Genomic DNA, 23,421 nt, shown 5'->3' on the forward strand with positions numbered 1-23,421 from the left:
CTGCTGCCCACCTCCTCCAGGCTGCCACCCTGGAGGAGGAAGCAATGGTCTGCCTGCTCCCGTTCTTTTTTTTTTTTTTCTTTTTGGATACTGGAGATTGAACTCAGGGTGCTTAACCACTGAGCCACAACCCCAGTCTTTGGCCACATTTGTTTCTTTTTAATATTTATTTTTTAGTTATAGGTGGACACAATATTTTTATTTTTTTTATTTTTATGTGGTGCTAAGGATGGAACCCAGTTCCTCACGCATACTAGGCGAGTGCTCTACCTCTAAGTCACAACCCCAGCCCGGGCCACATTTCTTGATGGGAGATGAAAGGTCTCCTTGGAGAAGGGCATGTGAGGTGGGAGGTATTGTTACAGCCATCTGTGGAAAGCACAGTTTACCTAGCATGATTGCTTATAGTCTGTCTTCCTCTCCCTGGATCCCACTAGAATACAGGAGGAATTCATAAGGGCAGACATCTCTGTCCTGCCCATTGGTCTATCCCAAACTTCTAATATTAGTGTCTGGCATGTAAGAGCTGCTCAACACATATTTATTGAGTGAATTAATAAATGAAGAGAAACAGAAATGAGTATAACCCGACTACACTTTTCAATCCTCCTGCCTCAGCCTCTCAAGTAGCTGGGATTACAGGTGTGTCCCTCTGTGCCCAGCTTGAAATATTTTTGTTTTTTAATTTATTTTATTTTGGGGGGATATTTTAAAACATAACACAAAGGAAAGAAAGTCTGGCTCTGTGATTTGTGGGGTAGGTGGAATCTGCACTGGTGGGGTTGACCTAGGACTGCCCTGTCCATCTGTAATCCCAGCAGTTCAGGAGGGGTCTGGATGTCAGACAGAGGGGACTGTTACACTATCTTTCTACTTTTTTTTTTTTAGTTGTAGATGGATACAATACCTTTGTTTTATTTATTTATTTTTACGTGGTGCTGAGGATCAAACCCAGTGCCTCACATATGGTAGGCAAGTGCTCTACCATTGAGCTACAACTTTAGCCCTATCTTTCTACTTTTATGTATGTTTGAACATTTTCAAAATAAAAAAGATTTAATTAGTTCCTATATGCGCAAGGTAAGCACTCAATAAGTGTTAGTTTTTTTCTTTCAGGTATAACTTTACTCCATAAAATAAGTATGTGAAGTACTAAATACTTCATAAATACATAGTGCAAAGTACAGGAAGAAGCTCCTGGGTTTATGGATTTAAAAATTTTAGCCAGGCCGTCTGGCACTTGCCTGTAATCCCAGAGGCTCAGGAGGCTGAGATAGAAGGATCGCAAGTTCAAAGCCAGCCTCAGCAACTTAGACCTTAAGCAACTTAGTGAGACCCTGTCTCTAAATAAAATATTTTAAAAGGGCTGCGGACATACTCAGTGGTTAAGCACCCTTGGGTTCAATCCCCAGTACCAAAAAAAGAAAAAAAGAATTTCAGTTCCAAGTGCCCATGGGCCCCTTGTCCAGCAGGGGGCTCCCTACTCTGCCTTTTCCTCTGGTTGCTGCTCTTGGGTTTGCTGGGAAGAGATTATCAACTGTGTAAGAGAGACCCTTCAGACAGTAACATCTGAGACAGACCTTCTGTTTGAGATGATTGTGGGGGAGGGGGAGAAGAAGGAAGGGAGAAATAAAAAGATGAATGGGGGCCTGGGGATGTGGCTCCAGCGGTAGCGCGCTTGCCTGGCATGCGTGGGGCCCGGGTTCGATCCTCAGCATCACATACAAACAAGTTGTGTCTGCTGAAAACTAAAAAATAAATATTAAAAAATTCTCTCTCTCTCTCTCTCTCTTCCCTCTCTCTCTCTCTCACACACACACTCTCTCTCTCTTAAAAAAAAAAAAAAGATGAAAGGGTAGAGGGGAAGGAGGAGACAATTTGCCCATAACCCAATAATCTGAAAAGTTTTACCTCAGTCTCTGGGGATTTGGAGTACTTAGGAATATCTGCTATCTAAAACATAATAATTATAAACTCACCCCAGCCACTGTTTTAAGCATGCATTAACTTCTTTAATTCCATGAAGTTGGTTTTACTATTATTACAGAGTTTTAGAAGGCTGCTTTTAGAAATATGGAGGTGAGGCTCTTTCAGGGCACAGATGGAGCTTGCAGGCAGACTCCTGGGAAAGGGGCTTGGAAGTCAGGGTAGCTGTGGTAGCTAGAGAGGTCCTGCAGAGGGGATGGTCAAAGGTTCCAAGTATACACCCCTAGTGTGTCCCGGCTGTGGTCATGGGGTTCCAGGAGGGGCTATAGAAAGAGGAGCCTACGGTGGAAGAGAGGCAGGAGGGGGTCAAAAGAAGGAGGTCTCTTGGGAATCACCCAGAATCTATATGGGTGGGAACATTTTAAGAAGGAAGTGGCAGCCCATAGTATAAATGCCTCTGGGACTGAGAAGAGGCCATTGGCTTCACTCATCTGTGACTTTTTTTTTTTTTTTTTTGGTACCAACGATTGAACCCAGGGTGGTTAAATACTGAGCCACATCCCCAGCTTATTTTTATATTTTATTTAGAGACAGAGTCTCACTGAGTTGCGTAGGTCCTTGCTAAATTGCTGAGGCTGGCTTTGAACTAATGATCCCTCCTGCCTCAGCCTCCCACGCTGCTGGGATTACAGGTGTGCACCACCATGCCCAGCTCATCTGTGACTTTTGATGGAGTGTAGGAGGTAGCATGGGGAAGCTCAATGGCAGGGGATGTGGTAAGGGCCTGGGATGAGATCACAGAAACTGTAGCTAGAGAAGGAAGCAAAAATCTTGATACTGGGGTCAGGGAGGGGCCATGGCATGGTGTGGGGGCTGATTAGAAATGCAGAATCCAGGGCCCACCTTGGCCTACTGAAGCAGAGATAAGAGCTGATTCCTAGATTCCTGGAGATCTAGGGGATCTAGGCAGAGGTGGCAGGACAGAGGAAGATGAAGATTCTGGGGTGCCGCTGGTGAATGAGTGGCGCTGTGTGGGGTTGGGGGGATGTGTGGGACTCCTGGTTAAAGTGGTGTAATGCCCAGGTGTTATATCCATGTCCCATGGCTGAAATTTCCCTGAGAGGTGTCTGGCTCTGTTTTCCAAGGAGAGAAGAGTGTGCAGAGGTGTCTCTTGTCTGTGTGTTTGTGTGTGTGTATCACTGACAACTAATGGAAATTTCATAAAATTCATTTTAATATGAATGTCCCAAGGTGAAGATAATATGTGAGGAGGGGACTTTAGGGTATCAAGATTCAGGAACATGTCCTTAGGATGAATATTCAGCCTCCTGGACTAGGTTTTTGGCTCAGGTCCACACCGGCAGACTCTCACGCCCTATTGACACGGACTCCAGTTTGCTCCGCAGGTTGTAATTACACATAGTTTCCACGAGGGGCGATGCCGGACGCTATAATCCCAGCCTGGCCGCCTTGCCTCTGGGATCCTCGAAGTAAAGCGACCACTGGGGGGACGGGGACAAGTGGGAACCCGGTCCAGGAGGGGGATCTACTGAGGTCGACTCCTGGTTCCCTCGTAGCTTACAACCACTTCACCGGGTCCTGGCCACCCCTGCCCCAGCAAATATCCTCCGAAGGCCACCCGCCCTCGCTGGCCCCAGCCCCTGGTCCTGTCTGTGATCCCCATAGCCCAACCCTCATCCATGGAAACAGCCCAAGGGGGAGTCGGCGGCAAAGGCCTTGGGAGGAGTGGGAAGTTTTATTCGGGGCCAGAAGTCCTCCCCAGGCTCTGAGCCAGCGAGGAGGGGGACAGGCATCCTCTGCTGGGATACGTGGGTGGAAGCCCGCTGTGTGCCATGCAGCGTGCTGGGCGAGTGGGCCCCGGGCCACGGCATGGTCCTTGCCTGGATCTTGGGTTTGAATCCTCCTCATTTCCTGGCTCGCACTGTAGGCTCCCACGGTGCCCATTCCCTTCCTCTTAGGAAGGGAAGCTGCATCTTGCCGGGTGCTTCGGGAGTGGGCCAGGGAAAGGAGGAGGGGAACCGCAAAGCCCAAGGGAGCCCAGGGGTGGGACGGAGGTTAAGGAGACCTTGGAAGCCAAAAGCAAGCATTTGCAGAAGGTGCTGTCTGATTCCATCTGGGTGCTTGTGAGATAGGAACAGATCCTGGGCAGAGAAACCAGGGGCCGGCAGTCGTGGTGGCCCACGCCTGTGGGGAGGCTGGGGATGTGGCTCAGGTGTAGGGTACACGTGGGTTCAATCCCCAATACTGGAAATTTGTTTGTTATTTTAATACAAGTAAAAACAATACTACAAATAAAGGTCTATTAACAACTAAAAAAACAAAAAACAAAACAATGCTACATAGCCTGGGAGTGTAGCTCTGTGCTCAGTGCTAAAGTTCATGCTTAGCGTGCACAAGGCTCTGCCTTCTGTGTCCAGCACTAAAAAAAAAAAGTATATTTATTTATTCATATATATATATTATTCTAAAAATAGCAAGCTTTGTCTTTTCCCACATTTTTATTTGTGCATTATAGTGGTTTATACTGTTGGGATTTGTTGTATATTCGTGCATGTGCACAATACACAATATAACAATACAATTTGGCCAATATCACTCCCCAGAGTTTCTCCCCTTCCTCCCCATCTCTCATCCCTTTCCTCTACTGATCTCCCTTTGATTTTTAGGAGATCAGCCCCCACCTTTCTTTTCCTTTTTCCTCTATAGCTTCGGCATATGAGAGAAAACATTTGATTCTTAACCTTCTGGTTTTGACTTATTTTGCTTAACATAATGGTCTCTGGTTTCATCCATTTTCCTACAAATGACATAATTTCATTTTCCTTTATTTCTGAACAAAACTCCATTGTGTATAAAGTTTTGGTTTTTCAATAAATAAAAATACCAGTTAACCAAAAAAGACAACAGATAGTCACTAAAAAGCAAAAAAAAAAAAAAAAAAAAAAAGCCGGATTCAGTGGTACACGCCTGTAATCCTAGCCGCTCAGGAGGCTGAGACCAGAGGATCTCTACTTCAAAGCCAGCCTCAGCAATGGTGAGGCGCTAAGCAACTCAGTAAGACCCTGTCTCTAAATAAAATACAAAATAGAGCTGGGGATGTGGCTCAGTGGTTGAGTGTCCCTGAATTCAACCCCCTGGGACCAAAAATAAAATAAAATATTTTTGGGTTCTACTTGGTGTAAATATTCTATTGGTTAAATATTTTGTGTGCTGGGCATGGAGAGTATAAGAACAATAAAATGTGAGGTTTCCCACGGACCATGGGGATTGAACTGTTAAACCAACAAACACAGCACAGTTTCATCTCTGCTTTCAAAAGGGACTAAGCAGCTGGTATGCTTGGGAGCACTCAGGGGACAGCCAACCCAGAGTGGAGCGGGGGAGGCCGGGTGGTCAGGTGGTCCTTGGGTAGCTAAATGGAGGACTAATTAGGAGAGAGGTGGTCCCATCTGTAACTTCCGATTCGTTTTTATGATGTGCACACCCTCTGAACGCTGCTATGGACAAGGTTGTTGACTTCCTCTGCGATTTCTTCCAGGGCTTTTACACTCATAAAGAGCTCTTCCTGCAAGAGGACTAGTAATTCTATTTCTTCCTGCCCTGCCATGGTTCAATTTATTTCCACATTTAACTATTTGGTTTACCTGGAAACACAGAAACATGGGTTGACTGGTGGGAGGACAAGGGACACCATGGGAGGGTGAAGAGGCAGGGACAGGAGGTTGGGAAGGTGGAGGCACTCTGTCGATCTTCATTCTGCAGCCCTCCTTCCTGACAGGTGGCTGTGGGGTTCCCACTGCTCACTCTGTCTTTCCCCTGTGATTGTTTTAGGTGGTGTGTGTGTGTGTGGGGGGGCTTGAAGTTCTGAGTGATTGGAGGGGATGATCCAGTTAGACCAGGTTAGTGATAGATAAAGTATGAGGGATGCAGAGCAGACTGCTTTAAGAACTTCCACCATGGGATTTAAATGGGATGGGATGAGGGAGAATGTGCCATGTCCCCACACCCGTTCCCTGCAATCCTAGCTGTTGCTCTATCCCAGATCTCACTTTCTCCCTCTTTATAAATACTTTACTTTATCTGTTCACTTGCATGCACAGGGCTTTGTCCCAACTAGACTCTAAGCTCTTGGGGGCACATGTCTGAGCTGTGACTGGCACAGAAGTAAAGGGAAGGAATGGCCTCTTCATGCCAGCTCCCAGGAGTGCCAGCATATGGGAGTCCATTAGAGGCTGCCATTTTGAGCTGCCTGCCCCAATCCCGCAGGCAGATGACTGGATGGGGGACTGAGGATCCAGAACATCCAATGTGGGCCAAGCCCTTGTAGTCTGTTCTCCGTGCCTGCATTCCCTTGGCGACAAGGAAGCTGAGGGATCGAAGTCTCTAAGACACAGATACCCTGTGTAGCTGGAGCCTGGGCCTGGGACTGGGATGGGGACAGGCACAGGGGTTGGGTCTATTGTCTGGGCCTGAGAAACCAGGCCAGGGGAAGTAGGGCCCGAGTCTTGGCGGTGGCTGCTCTGATGAAGTTCCTGTCTCAGGGGCTCAGCAACGTTCATTACAGCCAGGAGGAGAGGTAATTAAGGCAGAGAGGGAGGCAGGGAAGGAGGTGAGCTTTTCTCAAGAGGCCCTGAGTGCAATTAGTCAGGGCAAGGAGGAGACAGCCCTGCCCAGTCTGAGAATAATGGTTATGGAGACATGGCTTCAGGGCATGGTCCCCCACACCTGTGCTGACTTCCAGAGAAGGGGTGGACACAGGGGCTGAGGGATATGCTGGCATCTGGCTTCATTGGGTAGCCCCCCAGCAGCCTGGCTTCACAAGGCCAGGCCTGGACTGGCTTGGGTTTGGGTTCTGGAGATGCTCTTTATTATGGGGCCTTCTGAGTCACATTCCTTTTCAGAGAAATGGGGCTAATGACATAGTAATGTGCCTGGAATGCAGCATACAGGTGTAGAGCTGGGATCCAAAAGATAGTTTGCGGCAGTGGGGCCTGAGAATCCACACACAAGTAAGTGAATGGGCAGAGAGCAAGGACATGCAGGCCACCCTAACTGTGGCCCGGTTCTGAGTCCAGGGTCAGACATTGCAGCCTTGGGTAAGGGTTAAATGAACTTTTTTCCCCCCTCTATTATCTGTGGTCCTTCCAATGACCTTGCAAGTTTTCCCATTTACAGATGAGGAAACCGAGCCTAGAGAGGTAACTTGGCCTGGTGAATATCAGTGGGTGGGGGAGCTGGGACTCTGGTTCAGGCCTGTCTGGTGCATGGCAGGCAAATAATTCTTTCCTGTGTGCTGTAAGGTCACACAGCCTCAGGTGTACAGGGCACAGGAAACTATGGGACCCAGGCCTGGGGTGAACCATGGAGAGGAATGGACACCAGACCCTTCTCTTTGGGTCAAGGGGGTGCCCCTACTCGGTGGCTAATCCTGGCAACTCCTGGATGTCCGCTCTTGCCCTGCCTCCTAGGCTTTGGGCCTGGCTTCTGCACTCTGTCCTTCCTCACCCGCTCATTCATGGCCTGAGAACAGAGGTGGTTAGGAGAGGGCACTGGATGGGCTTTGGCATTGGGATGGGGCCAGGGTGGTGAGAGATACTGAGCGTAGTCCTGATGCCTTACGACAAAGTGCCAAGGGAGGGGGCAGGGCATGGTGGACAGAAGAGAGTCCAGAAGAGAAGGAAGGCGGGAGAGCAGGGGTGGCAGAAGTCTGGACCCCCACAGACAGCAGGTGGAGTCCCCTACTCTTAAACAAATTTCAAGAACAAGATATTCCTGGGCCTGGGCTTAAGTGCCAACAAGAGAGAGGAAACCATATCTTATGGATTACACATTTTGGGTTCTCATTTCTTTTGTTTAATTTTACCCTTTGCATTTAAAATTTTTAATTTATTATTATTATTTTTTCTTACAGTACCAGATATTGAACCCAGAGCCTTGCCCAGACTAGTCAAGTGCTCTAGTACTGAGCTGCACCCACCAGGCCTGAGAAACAGTTTGGATCATAAAAGTAATAAATGTTCATTGTGAAATGTATAAAAACTAAAAAAAATAGAAGGAAAAAAATCTGTAATCTCACACGGAGAGATTATCACTCTTAACATTTCTCTATATAAAATACTTCCTACAGAGTTTCCTATGTATAGTCATGTAGTTCCTCTATATAGACATATAGATTTTACAAAGTAGAATTTATTCTATACTGTTTTTGTACTCTGCTTTCTCCTCATGTAAACATAATTAGAATATTTCCATGTCACTTAACATTTTTCTTTTTTTAAAAAAATTTTTTAGTTGTTGATGGATCTTTACTTTATTTATTTGTATATGGTGCTGAGAATTGAACCCAGTGCCTCATGCATGCTAGGCAAGCATGCTACCACTGAGCCACAACCCCAGCCCCTCATATAACATTTTTCTAAAACTTAATTTTTCATGACTCCATTAAAATATCATATTCTTTATATGCATTCTAATTTATTTGTTGAATCTTTTGGAAATTTGTGTTGTTTTCCTGTGTGTGTATGTGTGTGTGTGTGTGTGTGTGTGTGTGTGTGTGTGAGAGAGAGAGAGAGAGAGAGAGAGAGAGAGAGAGAGAGAAATGTTGTAATTGAGGGCTGGGGATATAGCTTAGTTGGTAGAGTGCTTTCCTCACATGCACCAGGCCCTGGGCTCAATCCCCAGTACCACACACACACACACACAAAAAAAAAAAAAAAAAAAAAAAAAAAGGTTGTGGGGCTGGGGATATAGCTCGATTGGTAAAGCGCTTGCCTAGCATGCACAAGTCACAAGTCCCTGGGTTCAATCCCCAGCACCACACACATTCACACACACACACACAAAATGTTGTAATTGAAAAATAGTTACTCTTTGTTTTAATTTCTATTTCTTCTCCTTCTGACACCCCTCCTCTTCCTCCTCCTTCTTCCTATAGTGCTAGAGATTGAACTCAGAGGTGCTCTGCCACTGAACTATATCCCTACCTCTTTTTTTTTTTTTGGTACCCAAGGGCACTTAACCACTGAACCACATCTTTTTATTTACTTATTTTATTTTGAGACAGGTCCTCACTAGGTTGCTTACAGCCTCACTAAGTTGCTGAGGCTGGCTTGGCTTCAAACCTGTGGTCCTCCTATTTCAGCCTCCTGAGCCACTGGGATTACAGATGGGTACCTCAGCGCCCAGCTCCCAGAACTTTTTATTTTTTGAGATAGAGTCTTGCTAAATTGCTGGGGCTGGCCTGGAACTTTTTTTTTTTTTTAAGAGGAGAGAGAGAGAGAGAGAGAGAGAGAGAGAGAGAGAGAGAGAGATTTTTTTTTTTAATATTTATTTTTTAGTTTTCGGCGGACACAACATCTTTGTTGGTATGTGATGCTGAGGATTGAACCCGGGCCGCACGCATGCCAGGCGAGCGCGCTACCGCCTGAGCCACATCCCAGCCCTGGCCTGGAACTTTTCATCCTCCTGCCTCAGCCTTCTGGGTAGCTGGGATTACAAATGTGTACCACCCGGCCTAGCTTTAATTGGTACTTCTTTGATTAATAGTGATATTGAATAAATACTTTTTACACTAATCATTTGTGTATTGTCCTTGCTCTTTTTTTTTTTTTAATGGTGGTCTCAGGCATTTTCTTTTCTTCTTCTTCTTCTCCTTTTTTTAAAAAATTTTGTGTGTGTGTCTAGTGGGGTACTGGGTATTGAACCCAGAGACTCACACAGGCTAGGTAAGTACTCCGCCACTGAACTTCATCCCCAGTCCTTTTTATTTTGAGACACAATTTCATTAACTAGTCAGGATGGCCTTGGAACTTTCGATCATCCTTTGGCTTGAATAGCTGAGATTACAGGAAAGCACCAGTTTTTCTATTGGTTTATTGATATCCTTCATATGTTCAGATTGTAATGTTTCTTTTTGGTTTGTTTGCTTGTTTTTCTGGTGCTGGGGATTGAACCAAGAGCTTTGGGCATGCTAGGCAAGCTCTCTACCAACTGAGCCTCACCCTCATCCTCAACCCTATTTCTTCAGTTTTCTGTGATGTGAAATATTTATTTGTATTTTTGATTTTGAGATCTGCCTTTTAATTTACTTTTTATTATACAGAGAAATGTTAGATTTTTAAAAATATTTTTTTTCCATATATTTATTTATTTATTTATTTATTTATTATGGTGCTGAGGGTTAAACCCAGTGCCTCAATGTGAAGGCAAGCGCTATACCACTGAGCTATAGACCCAGCTGCGAAATGTTAGATTTTAATGTAGTCAAATTTATAAACATTTTATTTTTTTGTCTATGTTTAGAAGGGCCTTTTCTTTTTCATTATAAAAGTTATAACCACTTTTCTACAGGTTTGTAAAAGAACAGCCACGGCCCCCACCTCATGCAACCAGATGGGATTTAATTAAGACTAAAATTGAGATTTAATGAGCTGGAGGCCCTGGTCTAGACTTAATCAATTTCAGTAACCTCAGAGCTGGCTGAGTGCCTGATGCCCAGATGCAGTGGGTGGTCAGAGGGCACAGAAATGGCAGGGTGGGGGACGCCCAGGATAGGAATCAGGGATTGCCTCTCCATATCTCCATCTGTAAAGGGAGGAGGTTGGACTACCAAGCTGGCTCTTGGGACAAAGCGGGGGCAGGCTCCAGGTTCAGACAGCAGCCAGGTTCAAATCCCCACCTGCCTCCCATCAGTCCTCGGGTTTCCAACCTTTAAACAGGCAGTTTCCTCCTGTGTGAAACGGGGCTGGCAGGGCCGCTCGCGGTCTCACGGGGGAGATGGAATGGGATGGCATGGTGCTGCTCACCGGGGCCTGTGCCCAGGCAGCCTCAGCCAAGGGGGACCCTGTTACTCTTAGCGGTGGTGGCGCTGGGGTGTGATGGAGGTCAGGAATCCCTGACGGGCCTCTGGCTGCCACCCCTTGAGAATCCACTGCTGTCAGCCTCGAGGGGCGGGTGAGGCGGTGGACAGGTGCACCGGCTGCTGGCGGGAGCGGTGCCACCCATGGGCGCAACAGGGAAGGTGCTGGAAAGCTCCCGCTTGGCTCGACACAGTTGGGGTCACCAGACAGCGACCTCAGCACTTCTCTGCTCCGAGGGTGGCTGGAGCGCGGGGTGCTGGGAAGTGACCTCCCCTCGGCCCCTCGGGTCCTTATCAGCGACAGGCGATGGGATGGGCCGATAAGCGGGAACCGGAGGCTCCGGCGCTAATGGAGGCAGCGAGGCCTCGGTTCCGGCGGATCCCGCGGTGTTTGCGGGAGATAAGCGGCGGCCGCGGCGCCCCGCTGGGTACACATAGGCCACTTAGCTGCGCAAACAGCCGCCGGCCGCCGCGCCCCGGGCCAGCTCTGGGAGGCTGGCACCCGACCCACGGCGCGCGGCGCGGCTGGGGCGCAGGACGTCCGCGCAGGGGCGGTGTGCGGGAGGGCGTCTGTGTGACTGCCAGTCACCCGCCAGGCCCATCGGCCCGCTGGCGTGTGCTCCTGTGCGTCTAAGGCCTTGCGAGTGAGAGTTGGTGGCTGCCTGGCGGGAAGGTGGGCATGAGGGCACCAGGGGGATCCGAGGGACTGTCCCTATGGTGTATGCACTCTGGGCTCTCATTCCCGCAGCGTCCCCTTCAGCCAGGATGTTCCCTACCCACAGCTCCAACCCCCAAACTCTCCTTGAGCCCCTGTCCCTTCTAGTGTTAGAACCCCAACTTGTTGCTGGGGCCAACAGACTCGGGGCCACACCCTCCTCTTCTCCTTAGGACAGGACAACCTTTAAAGAAGGTCAGAAGTTCTTTTTATTTTTAGTACCAGGGATTGAACTCAGGGGCACCGGACCACTGCGCCACACCCTAGCCCTATTTTGTGTTGTATTTAGAGACAGGGTCTCACTGAGTTGCTTAGAACCTTGCCATTGCTGAGGCTGGCTTTGAACCTGTGATCCTCCTACCTCAGAAGGTCTTTTGAGGTAAGGACAAAATAAACACCTGTCCCCCAACCCTTCTCACTGAAGACTGTTCCCAGGCGTCAGATTTAGACACTCAAGTAACTGAACACAGAATCTAGCTTGGCCCAGCATCAGATATTAACCTTCCTGATATCTCATTAGCTTAGAATTTTTGCTAGTCCCTTCTCGTCCAGTGCAGTCATGCCTATTCCTGCCACTGGTCCAAATCTGCTTTCTCTCTCTGCTACTACCCCTGCTTCCACTGCAACTGTAGCTAAACTTTTTCTCTGATTTTGGCTTGACTCCTGCCTGAAAGGTAGCCTGCAGGAACAGGTATTCTGGCTGTGCACTGCATAAGTGCATCATATCTCAGGGGCATGGTTCTAGTGTCCATAAATGTGTACTCTTCCTCTGGTCAAATTCTGAATCAGCAGGAAAGCCCCTCTTAAAAAACTCACACAGGCGCTCAGGGTCATGCTTGGGAAAACAGATTCTCTGATACACAAGGGCAAGGGTCTCACTCCACCTAAGCTGAGCAGCAATCTTCTGAAGTGGCTTCTCATGCTGGCCTGACACTCTTGGAGATGGGATTCCACTCTGAAGTGGTGGTGCTTGCCCATTCGTTATTGACTTGGTATCCAGAGTTGAGGGGTGAAGGCTGGGGCTGAGGCTTGGTAGAGTGCTTGCTTAGCATGCCCAAGGCCTTGGGTTCACTTCCCCTCACCATCAAAAAAAAAAAAAAATACACAGTTTAGGGGGATGATGGGTATGGGTGACAGTGTGGCTCCCTGTGTTCAGGGCTCTAGGGAGTTCCCCTGGGAGGGGATGGACACAGCTTGGAAAGCGTTCATGAAGTGGTAATTTCCTCTAGTTTCTCACACCCTCCGTTTTTGGTGTTGGGAATCAAACCCAGGGCCTCACACCTGCTTAAGTTCCTGCTCTGCCACTGAGCCACACCCTCAACCCTTTTTTTTCTTCATAATTTCTAAGAGGATACATATGTGCTGACTGCTGGTTAAAATGGTTTTGGAAATTGATGGATTCAACTGCATTGGCCATGCCATTAGAAGAATAGAAAGGCAAACCACAGAGCAGGAGAAGATATTCATTCATAAGGGATGCATATCCAAAATGTGTAAAGAACTTCTACAAATAAGTAAGAAAAAGAAAATTCAGCCAGGTACGTTGGCACACCCCTATAATCCCAGCAGCTCAGGAGGCTGAGGTAGGAGGATCTTGAGTTCAAACCCGGCCTCAGACACTTAGGGAGGCCCTAAGCAACTCAGCCTGTCTCTAAGAAAATATATAAAAGGGATGGTAATGTGGCTCAGTAGTTAAGCACCCTTGGATTCAATCCTTGGTTCCAAAAAGAAGGAAAGAAAGAAGAGAGAGAGAGAGAGAGAGAGAGAGAGAGAGAGAGAGAGAGAGAGAGAGAGAGAGAAAGAGAGAGAGAGAGAAAGAAAGAGAAAGAAAGAAAATTCATTGGAAAAAAAAATAAATGAGCAAAAGACTTGATCAAGCAATACACAAAAGAAGGTATTTAAATAAGCATATGAAAAGATGTTCCACTTCAACAATCACCAGGCAAATGCCAATTAAAACCAGAATGAGACACTGCTGCACACCTACCAATGGCTACAATAAAAAGACAGATCATACCAAGTGTTGGCAAGGATGTGGGAGTGGAAATGTGTACAAACACTCTGGGAAACTGGCCATCGCTACCGAAAACTTCTCTCTTTTTAAAAAAAAATTTTTTTAGTTGTTGATGGACCTTTATTTTATTTATTTGTGTGTGGTGCTGATAATCAAACCCAGTGCCTCATGCATGCTAGGCAAGCATGTTACCACTGAGCCACAACTCCAGCCCCTTAACTGTCTCTTAAACATATCGATCGTATAGCCCATCAGCCCCACATCTAGATACATGTGTACACGTGGTCACCGGAAGACACCACCAGGAATATCCTAGGCACAGTCATCAGAATATCTTCAAACCTGAAATACCCAGTGCCCATAACAGTAGAATGGGTAAATAAACTGTGATATGTTTATGCAACAGAATATTACATAGTGGTGATAATGAACAAATTATAACTATAAACAATAGCATGGGTGAATTTCACAAACGTAATGTTAAGTCATAGAGGCTGGATCTAAAAGAACACTGCCTCTGAGACTCCATTTATATGTCAGAAATCAGGACAATGGTTCCCAGAGGCAGAGGAGACCTGGGGAGTGGGCCTTGGGGGGGAGTGTTCTAAGGGGTTGTGATGTGATCTGTTTCCTAAGCTGGTGCTGGTTACACTGATGTTTGGTTTGTGAAAATCCATTGAGCTGAACTCTGTGCACTTTAATGTATGCATACTATACTACTATAAAAAGTTGAAAATGTGTGTGTGTGTGTGTGTGTGTGTGTGTGTGTGTGTGAGAGAGAGAGAGAGAGAGAGAGAGAGAGAGAGAGAGAGAGAGAGAGAATGTGTTGTGTGTATTTTTTAACATTTATGGAGCTACCATTTGGATGGATTTAAGCTGTTTGCCACTGATTAAACTCTCTGGGCCCTACCATTTCTCCCTCTTCCACTTCTGTTGCTGGGCCTCATTCTGGTTGCCTCCATTCCCGTTTCCCCTAGTCTGCTTCTGGTGCTCAGGTTGTGCAAATTATACTCTAACATTTATAAAACAAAAAACAAGAAACAAAACAAAACAAAACAAAAACAAACTTTTTTTTTTTTTTAAGAGTAAGAAGTACTTTGAATTCTTTTCCCTTACAAAGATGTGTATCAGGGCTGGGGTTGTGGCTCAGTGGTAGATCACTTGCCTAGCAGTGTAAGGCCCCGGGTTCGATTCTCAGCACCATATATAATTAAATGAATAAAATAAAGGTCCATCAACATCTAAAAAAAATATTAAAAAAAAAAGATGTGTATCGGAGCCAGGTTTGGTGATCCATGCCTGTAATCCCAGTTCACAAGTTTGAGGCCAGCCTCAGCCATTTAGTGAGAGTATATCTCAAAATAAAATGGAAAAAAAGTGGCGGGGGACTGGGGACGTAGCTCAGTGGTAGAGCACTTGCTCAGAATGTGCAAGGCCCTGAGTTCCATTCCTAGGACTGAAGGGGATACAATGACTGTATCTGCAGTGCAGCTCTTGCCTGGAGATTGTTCCCCCACTGTTTATCAGTCAGGATTATATTCAGCCTTGAGTAATGAAAAATGCAAATGAACAATGCTCTAAAACCAGGGATTCTCTCACTTGAGCTTGCATTGGAATCACTCAGCAGGCTTGTGAAAATACAGTTGCTGGGCTCCACCTCCAGAAATTCTGATTCAGCAGGTCCAGGATGGGGTCTGAGAATGTGTGTTTCTGACTAGTTGCCGGGTATTGTTATTGATCTTGAAACCATACTTTGAGAACAGCTGCTATAATCACACCAGTGTTTATTGTCTCATGTAAAAATCTTCCAGGTTGATGGGCTCAAGGCTGGTGTGACAGTGAATTGTCAGGGACCCAGTGTTTTTCTAGCTTTTCACTCTGGGGTATGGCCTTGACCTCATGGTCCAAAAGGCTGCTTGAGCTCTAGTCATTGGGAACTCATTCCAGGAGATGGGAAGGAAGAAGGTTGCTTTAATGCACCTATAACGATCATTCATAGAAATTATAAATCCCATTTCCACTTGCCACTTACACATATATGGATGTGTGGGAGCATACACACAGACACAGATAGGCACAATTCATCACAAGGAGGCTGGGAAGTGTGATTTTTTTTTTTTTAATTTATTTAGGGTGGCCAGGTGTCAGCTCAGTCAAGGGAAGAACACATTTTGGGGACAACCAGGAGGAGCTAGAGAGCACATCCGCCTATACTGTCTGCCCAGGGTCAGGAAGTCAGGACTGTGCTGGGGCCCAGCAAGTTAAGATTAGGTAGACGGGTGTGGTGGCTCAGGAGGCTGAGGCAGGAGGCTCCTGAGTTCAAAACCAGACTTAGCAATGGCGAGGAACTAAGCAACTCAGTGAGACCCTGTCTCTAAATAAAATACAAAATAGGGCTGGGGATGTGGCTCAGTGGTCAAGTGCTCTTGAGTTCAATCCCTGTTACCAAAAAATAAAAATAAAAATAAAAATAAAAATAAAAACAATTAGATGACCTCAGATCAGGCGGGTCCCTTCCTTGTCTGTGAAATGAAGACCCTTTGTGTCTTCATCGAACATGAGCTCACAGAGTCCCTGCCCCACCAGGCATTGTGCTGAGAATTGGGAATGGAGAAGAGTAAGGTGAGGGCCCGGGACATCGTGTGCCCACAGGCAGGGCGCATGGACCGTCCCCAGCGCTTGGACAGGTTGTGGAGGGCCATGCCTTTGGGGGTTCAGACAGGGCCCCCTAACCCACAGGGTGGGGGCCAGGTGGGAGGTGACTCCTACAAATAGCAATTCCCACCTGCCCTTGAGTGTCGTGAAGGTGAAGTTAAATTTTGGCTGCGCATGTGATTTACCAGTGGCAAGTCCTCTAGAGAAGATCATTGCTTTTCCCTGTGTGGCACAGATCCAAGTTGGGGTGGGTGTGTGATTCCAATGTCACTGAGCCCCACCTGCAGCAGAAGCGATCTGGCAGGGGGCCTCTGTAGGGCTTTAGATATTGATGGGGGCCGTGGCCACTGCTCCCAGAGGGTGCTTTCTCCCTCCCGGTGCCCCGCTGCAGTGCTGGGGATCAAACCAGGGCATCACGCATGCTTGGCAAGTGCTCTACCATGGAGCTCCCAAGCCCAGGAAGGTGGACCTTCATGGAAGTTTGGCCCCAAGGGGTTCGCGCACCTGAGAACCCGCTGAGCTAGAGGTAATCTCCATGTTGGCTGATGGTGGCTTTAAGGAGCCCAGAGCTTTTCCTGAATAGCCCTAACGCTGCGGCAGAGACTCTAAGGAGGAACACCCCTGAGGTGGTGGCAGAGATGGTCCTGAGACTGGCCCATGTGTCCAGGGACCCCAGAGCTGCCCTGAAGGGACAGAGAACAGCAGGATGAGGGAGTGGGGAAAGAGGTCACCTCCCGCAGATGTGACATGCCAAGGGTCAGTGGTGCTGTGGTTGCAATGGACAGGGGCTGGGACGGGCTGCAGTGTCCCCAAATGCTAGTTTGCACGTAGCTGGCTCAAGCCTCATTGTCCCTGGGAGGCAGCAAGAGGAGGAGAGCAGCGTCATTTTCTTGTTTTCCCTTCTCTCTGCTGTCACCCTCCCCCGCCTCTCTGATGAATGGCACAGAATGAGTCACAGCTAATGGCTTTCCACAGAGGCCTCGCAGCTAATGAAGCTGCTAACGAGGGACCCAGTAAAGGAGTAAATGAGTCGTGGCTTCTTCAGCACCCTCCCTCCCCCTCCCCGACAGCGAGGGCTGCGGAGCTGGCCGTGATGCAGGATGCAGGGCAGCTGGTGGACACTGGGGACCCAGAATGGGGTGGAAGAGGGATATATGGGGTAGGGTGGAATGAGGGTCCCCTTTGGGACACAAAGATAGGAAGCCTTGTCCTTGCAGAGACCGGAGTTGGAAGGGAAGGGAGATGTGTAGAGATGTAGCTATTGTTTTCATTGTCAAGAGAAGCCTGTGATCCAGGCTTTATTATTCCCTTTTCACAAAGAGGCTCAGCGAGGTCAGGCAACTTTTCCAAAGTCACACAGCTGACACACACATATGGGATCCAAACTCAGAATGATCTGACTCCAGAATCTATACCCTTTCCACTACCTTTAGGTTTATAAGTATGTGGAAAGAGAAGACATGATCAGAGACAACTAAGGACCAATTACTCTGGGTTGATCTGATTTTCTGAGTTGATGGAATTATCTGGTCTGAGGTGGGTATGCTGTAAGCTCCTGTGTCTGGACTTCAGCAAGGCACTCAGCAAAATCCCTTCTGACACCCTGTGGACATTGAGGAGCGGGGGATGCGTGGGCAAAGTAGCCCCAGGGCTGGGGGAATTTCTTATTGGATAAGGTTCTAAAAACAGTCAATGCCTGGGTCAAATAGGAGATAGTAGTGACACCAAAGAGCTCTGTCCTTGGTCCTGTGCTGTTTAAATTTTTTCCTTTTCCCTCTTCCCTTTTTATTTTTAATTCTTCACCTATGTCTGCTGTATAAAAATATAAACTATAGATAAACAAAAATAAATTAAAAATCAGCCAGGTGTAGTGGCGCATGTCTGTTATCCCAGAGGCTCCCAGAGGCTGAGCAGGAGGATGGTAAGTTTGAGGCCATCCTCAGCAATTTAGCAAGACCCTGTCTCAAAAAACAAACAAAACAAATTAAAAAGCTGGAGATACAGCTCAGTATTAAAGTGCCACTGAGTTCAATCCCAGATATCAAAAAAAAAAAAAAAAAAGAAAGAAAGAAAGAAAGAAAAAGAAATAATAAAAAAATCAACCCTCTTGAATCTCAGCAACACCCTTTTGAACGATCTTTTCAATTTTTTAACTTTGAAATTTTTCATAATGAAATGCTGGGGCTAAAAATCCCACCCAATGCAAGGCTCACTCACTGGTCACATTTAGGCACATCCTGCCAATGTCTTTATTGCAAACAATAAAACGCGGCGTGTTACCTGGCACTCGTAGTGCATTGGCGACAGTGCTCAGCGCTAACAGGCACTGTCCTCTAGTTGCTGGCTCCCAGCCATGTTCAAGCGCCTTTGCCCTCTACTTTTCACAGACGATAAAATCGAGGCTCAAGATGCGCTAAACTTGCTCAGGACACGGAGCCCTCTGAAGAGCTGCCACAGGGTTTGGATCAGAATTTCTGGGGTCTGGAAAGGGGGCTCTGAGCCCACATGTGTCACATTCCTTTGGTGCCCAGGGTGTGCGGGCTCAGGGTGTGCCACAGGCTGTTGGCACAGGGTGATGACGAAACTCGACTTTGCTATCATTCCATTCTGCTTGCAAAGGAGCATTGAGGGACACCATCTAGATGATGCCCTCAGGGCCTGCCCAGACCCCAGTAAACTTAGAGATCTTAAAGTAGTCAGCACCTGCATTTATCAGGTGTTTCTTGTTCAGGTGGCGAATCAGGAGGCCAGGAACTGATTTTATTATTATTATTATTATTATTATTGTTATTGTTGTTATTATTATTATTATTTTGTACTCAGGATTGAACCTAATGGCACTTCACCAATGAGCCCTTTTAATTTTTTTTTTTAAGACAAAGTCTCACTAAGTTGCTAAGGTTGGCCTTGAACTTTTGATGCAATTGCCTTAGCCTCCAGAGTCAGTGTATCACTATACTAGCCCAGACATTGATCTTTAAGTAAGGAGCAGATTTTTTTTTTTTTTTTGTACTGGGGATTGAACCCAGGGCCATTTAACCACTGAGCAACATCCCCAGCCTTCTTTTATTATTTTTTTTACTTTGAGATTTGTCTTGCTAAGATGCCAAGGTTGGCCTTGAACTTGTGAGCCTCTTGTCTTAGCCTCCCTAATCATTGGGATTACAGGCGTGCCCCACCACACCCAGCAACAAGCACTTTTTGAAATATTATTATTTTCCAGGAGCTATTCTAGGATTTTAGAGATAATAAGTTAACATTTTAAAAGTAATAGTAAAATTGGCTTTTTTAGGTGTATTTATTAGTTGATCTATGACTTTTAACAAAGATATACATTTTTATAACTACCACTATAGTCAGGACACAGAATAATAGAATATTTCTTCCCCCCTCTCCTAATTCTTTTTTCGTTTTGTTTTCTGGTGGTGCTGAGGTTTGAACCTAGGGGTACCTATCATTCAACTACAGCCCCAGCTCTTTTTATTTTTTAAAAAAATTTTGGTTTTGGATATTAGAGATTGAACTCAGGGGCACTCAACCAATGAACCACACACATCCCCAGCCCTATTTTGTATTTTATTTAGAAACAGACTCTCACTGAGTCGCTTAGAGCCTTGCTAAGTTGCTGAGGCTGGCTTTGGACTTGCTATCCTCCTGCCTTAGCCTCCTGAGCTGCCCTACTTATTATTCTTTTAATTTTTAGACAGGGTCTTCCTAAGTTACTTAGGGCATCCCTAAGTTTTTAGAGCTGGCCTTGAACTTGTGAGCCTCCTATCTCAGCCTCCTGAGTGGCTGGGATCATAGGTATGTGCCACTGTGCTTAGCAGAAAGAAAGTTTTGTCTTCTAGAGTCTGTGTGTGTCTGTGTAGATACATGTTTAAAAATGTGACCGCACGAATACCATGCAGCCATGGAAAGCGAGGCTGTGATCCCTTCATTCAACAAGTATGATTGGAACCCCACGATGTGCCATGTTGTTCTAGGCTCTGGGGATACATCGGGGAAGAAAACAGACAAAACCAACGCACTGGTAGACTACGTTCCATTAGACAATCAACAAACACCCAGATTAGTTAATCATGCGGTATAACAGAAAGCAGGGAGGGCCAGTGGAAAAGCAGAGAGGGCGGGAAGACTGGAGACTGGGCACTGTGGCAACAGCCAGGGTGGGTGTGGAGGCACAGAGGACAGAGGCTGGCAGATTGGAAGGGCATGCAACAGAACTGGAGCTCGGAGCCAGAGGCAGAGGGGAGGTCCAAAACTGAATCCAAGACAGAGAGACAAAGTGACTGAGAGGCACTATTTTTGCTAGTCAGGCTACATGGATTTTAAGTTTCTGTTGACAGTGGATTGCCTGGAGCTCAGTAGAGAAGCAAGTGACAGAGAAGGGTCAAGGTGAGGCCTCTGAGTAGCACAGATGATAGAAAAGGTTCTTGGAGGCTGGTGTTGGTGGGAGGGACATGGGAGTGGCTGCCCTGAGAACAGATCCTCCAAGATCCCTAGTGGACTTGGGGTTGGGCAAGGGCCACAGTCCTCTGGGTAACTGTGGATGAAGATGAGAGTTTCCAGAGTTGTGTGCCTGCTCTCTCTTCTTTTTAAAAATGTACTAAATTAATGTTTTATAGTTTGGGTGCTGATTCTTAGACACCAATTCTAGTATCAGGAAGACTGACACAAAGCCATCTGCTTGGCAAACTGGAGAATATGGGTACCATCCTTGGATTTCCTACAGCTTTGCTTTCAAAAGGGTCTCGCTGAGTTGCTCAGGGCCTATATTGCTGAGGCTGGCTTTGAATTTATGATCCTCCTGCCTCAGGCTCCCCATCTGCTGGGATTACAGTCATGCGCCACCGTGCCCAGGAAGTCACAGTATTGAACTCAGGGACACTGGACCACTGAGCCACATCCCTAGCCTTAATTTGTATTTTGTTTAGAGACAGGGTCTCACTGGGTGCCTCACTGTTGCTGAGGCTGGCTTTGGACTTGTGATCCTCCTGTCTCAGCCTCCCAAGCCACTGGGATTACAGGCATGCACCATGGTGCCTGGTTAAGCCACAGTCTTTATAAGTAAGAGAACATTTATGCTCAGGACAAAGTGAATGTGCTTGCATTGCCATAAGCACTATCACCATAGCCATTATTTCCCTGGGCTGTGGCCAATAATGAAGGTAGGTAGAGAGTTTTCAATGGACCAATAAACAAGGAATCCTCATCTCAATCAGAGAGCAGAGCCACAGCCTAGCTGCTGCTCACATTCCGGGATTTTCTGCTCTTTTCTAGCACACCCCCTCATCCAGAGGAAAGCTACATGTCAGCTCCACACGGTTACAACTGGAAGTTGTTCTTGGATTAAACATGTGTGGGACATTTGCAGCTATGAGGCGTGTGGGCATGGGTGTGTCCACCACCATCATCTCTTGGCTAGATTATTGCAGTTGGTTTCTAATGGCTTCCCTGCTTGCCCTCCACCCCCAGTCCACTCTGATACAGCAGGCAGAGTGCTTCTTCTAGAATGTAGGTCACACTTTCATCCAAACCCCTCATCTCATTCTGAGAAAAAGCCATAGTCCTTACAGCAGCCTACAAAGCCCCCCTACATGATCCCACCCTCAACTGCCTCCCTAGTCTCATCTCCTAACTCTCCCTGCTGCTCACTCCACTCCAGCCATGTGGGCCTCTTGCTACTCCCCCACTGCCACTCAAGGCCTTTGCACTTACAGTTTCCCCTCCCTGCAACACCCTTCTCAAGGTAGACTCATGGTTTGCTACCTCACTTCTTTCAAATCTCACCTTACCAGGGAGCCCTTCAACAACCACCCTGCATAAAATAAGTCTCCCCCACTGGCACTCTCCAGCTCCTTCACCTTCATGGTTTAACATTTAGCATCAGACTTACACATGCTCAGTTGTTTTATTTCTGTTTCCTGTCACTCTACAGGCCCATAAGGGCAAGGATTTTGCCTGTTTGTTCTCTGTTCTATCCCTGTGTCTAGAACAGTTTTAGGTACACAGTAAGGGCCTAATAAGTGCTTTTTTCTTCCTTTTTTTCTTGTGTTAAGGATCAAACCCAGGTCCTCATACATGCTGGGCAAGCACTCTGCCACTGAGCCACATCCCCAGCCAGTGAATCAGGACTGACTCTCTTGCTGCACAGCAACCACCTGCTGTCTGAAGGGCCCTGAGCATGAAGGCCTTGCCTGAGGGTTGAATGCAGTGGAGCAGCACTGCTCAGTGCTGAGGCATCTGAGAGGCCCTGTGTGTGAGGGGGTGGCAAAGCGAGTGCAGGTGGCAGGAGGCAGATGGCGGGGTGCAGAATGCCAAGTCTAGCTGGGCATGGTGGCACACGCCTGTAATCCTAGCCACTTGGGAGGCTGAGACAGGAGGATCGCAAGTTCAGAGCCAGCCTCAGCAACTTAGCAAGGCCCTAAGCAACTCAGAGAGACTCTGTCTCTAAATAAAAAATTAAAAGGGCTGGGGATGTGGTTCAGTGATTAAGCGTCCCTGGGTTCAATGCCTGGTATCAAAACAAAAAGCCAAAACATGTGTGCACGTGTGCACGTGCACACACACACACACACAAAAAAAAAAAAAAACAAAAAAAACAAAACAAAAAAAAAACACCAAACAGAATGCTAAGCCTTTTGACATGAGTGGCATGGGCCACTTGATATGAGTCGTCCTAGTGAATGGTTGTCTGGGGTCCAGGTTCATGGTGTCCCTGACCTGGGTGGACCCAGGTGCTTTGAGGATGGGGACCAAAGGAATCCCAGTGATTCTGCCTCCCTACTCTTTAAGGACAAGTTGGAGGCAGGTCTTGGTCTGAAGTCTACAATAACAATTGTTTCGAAAGTTTCTCTCCTCATAGATTTCAGCCCCTCAGCCTGAGACATGTCTCATGGCGACTGAGTCATGCGTCGATGAAGGTGGTGGGCATGTGGGTGGTGGGTGGCTGGGCCCATCGATCCAGGGCTGAGACATTCTTTCCATTAGTCAACAGGTTAATAAATTCTCTGATGAGGAGGTGGTGATTAATGAGCCAATCAGCGTGCCCTGTAATTGGGGAGTGGAGCTGGGGTTATGATGGATGGGAAAGGCTTGTGAGGATGTGGGAGGCAGGCTCCTGATCCACACTGAGGGACCACCTCAGGCCCCACTGGTTTTTACTTTTAAGGTACATGAGGAAGTGACTTCTTCAGAGGTTGTACAACGAATGTGGGCCTTCTCCTGTGTCCT

General features: G+C 47.0%; 1 protein-coding gene across 1 annotated transcript in view; it reads left to right on the forward strand.

Moving 5' to 3' along the window:
- The window catches only part of Pyy (peptide YY), a 28,890-nt gene that overhangs the window by 2,059 nt on the left and 3,410 nt on the right, over positions 1-23,421 (forward strand). The gene's annotated exons all lie outside the window — the stretch shown is intronic.

Source organism: Ictidomys tridecemlineatus, chromosome 3 (assembly GCF_052094955.1).
Source record: "Ictidomys tridecemlineatus isolate mIctTri1 chromosome 3, mIctTri1.hap1, whole genome shotgun sequence".
Lineage (NCBI taxonomy): Eukaryota > Metazoa > Chordata > Mammalia > Rodentia > Sciuridae > Ictidomys > Ictidomys tridecemlineatus.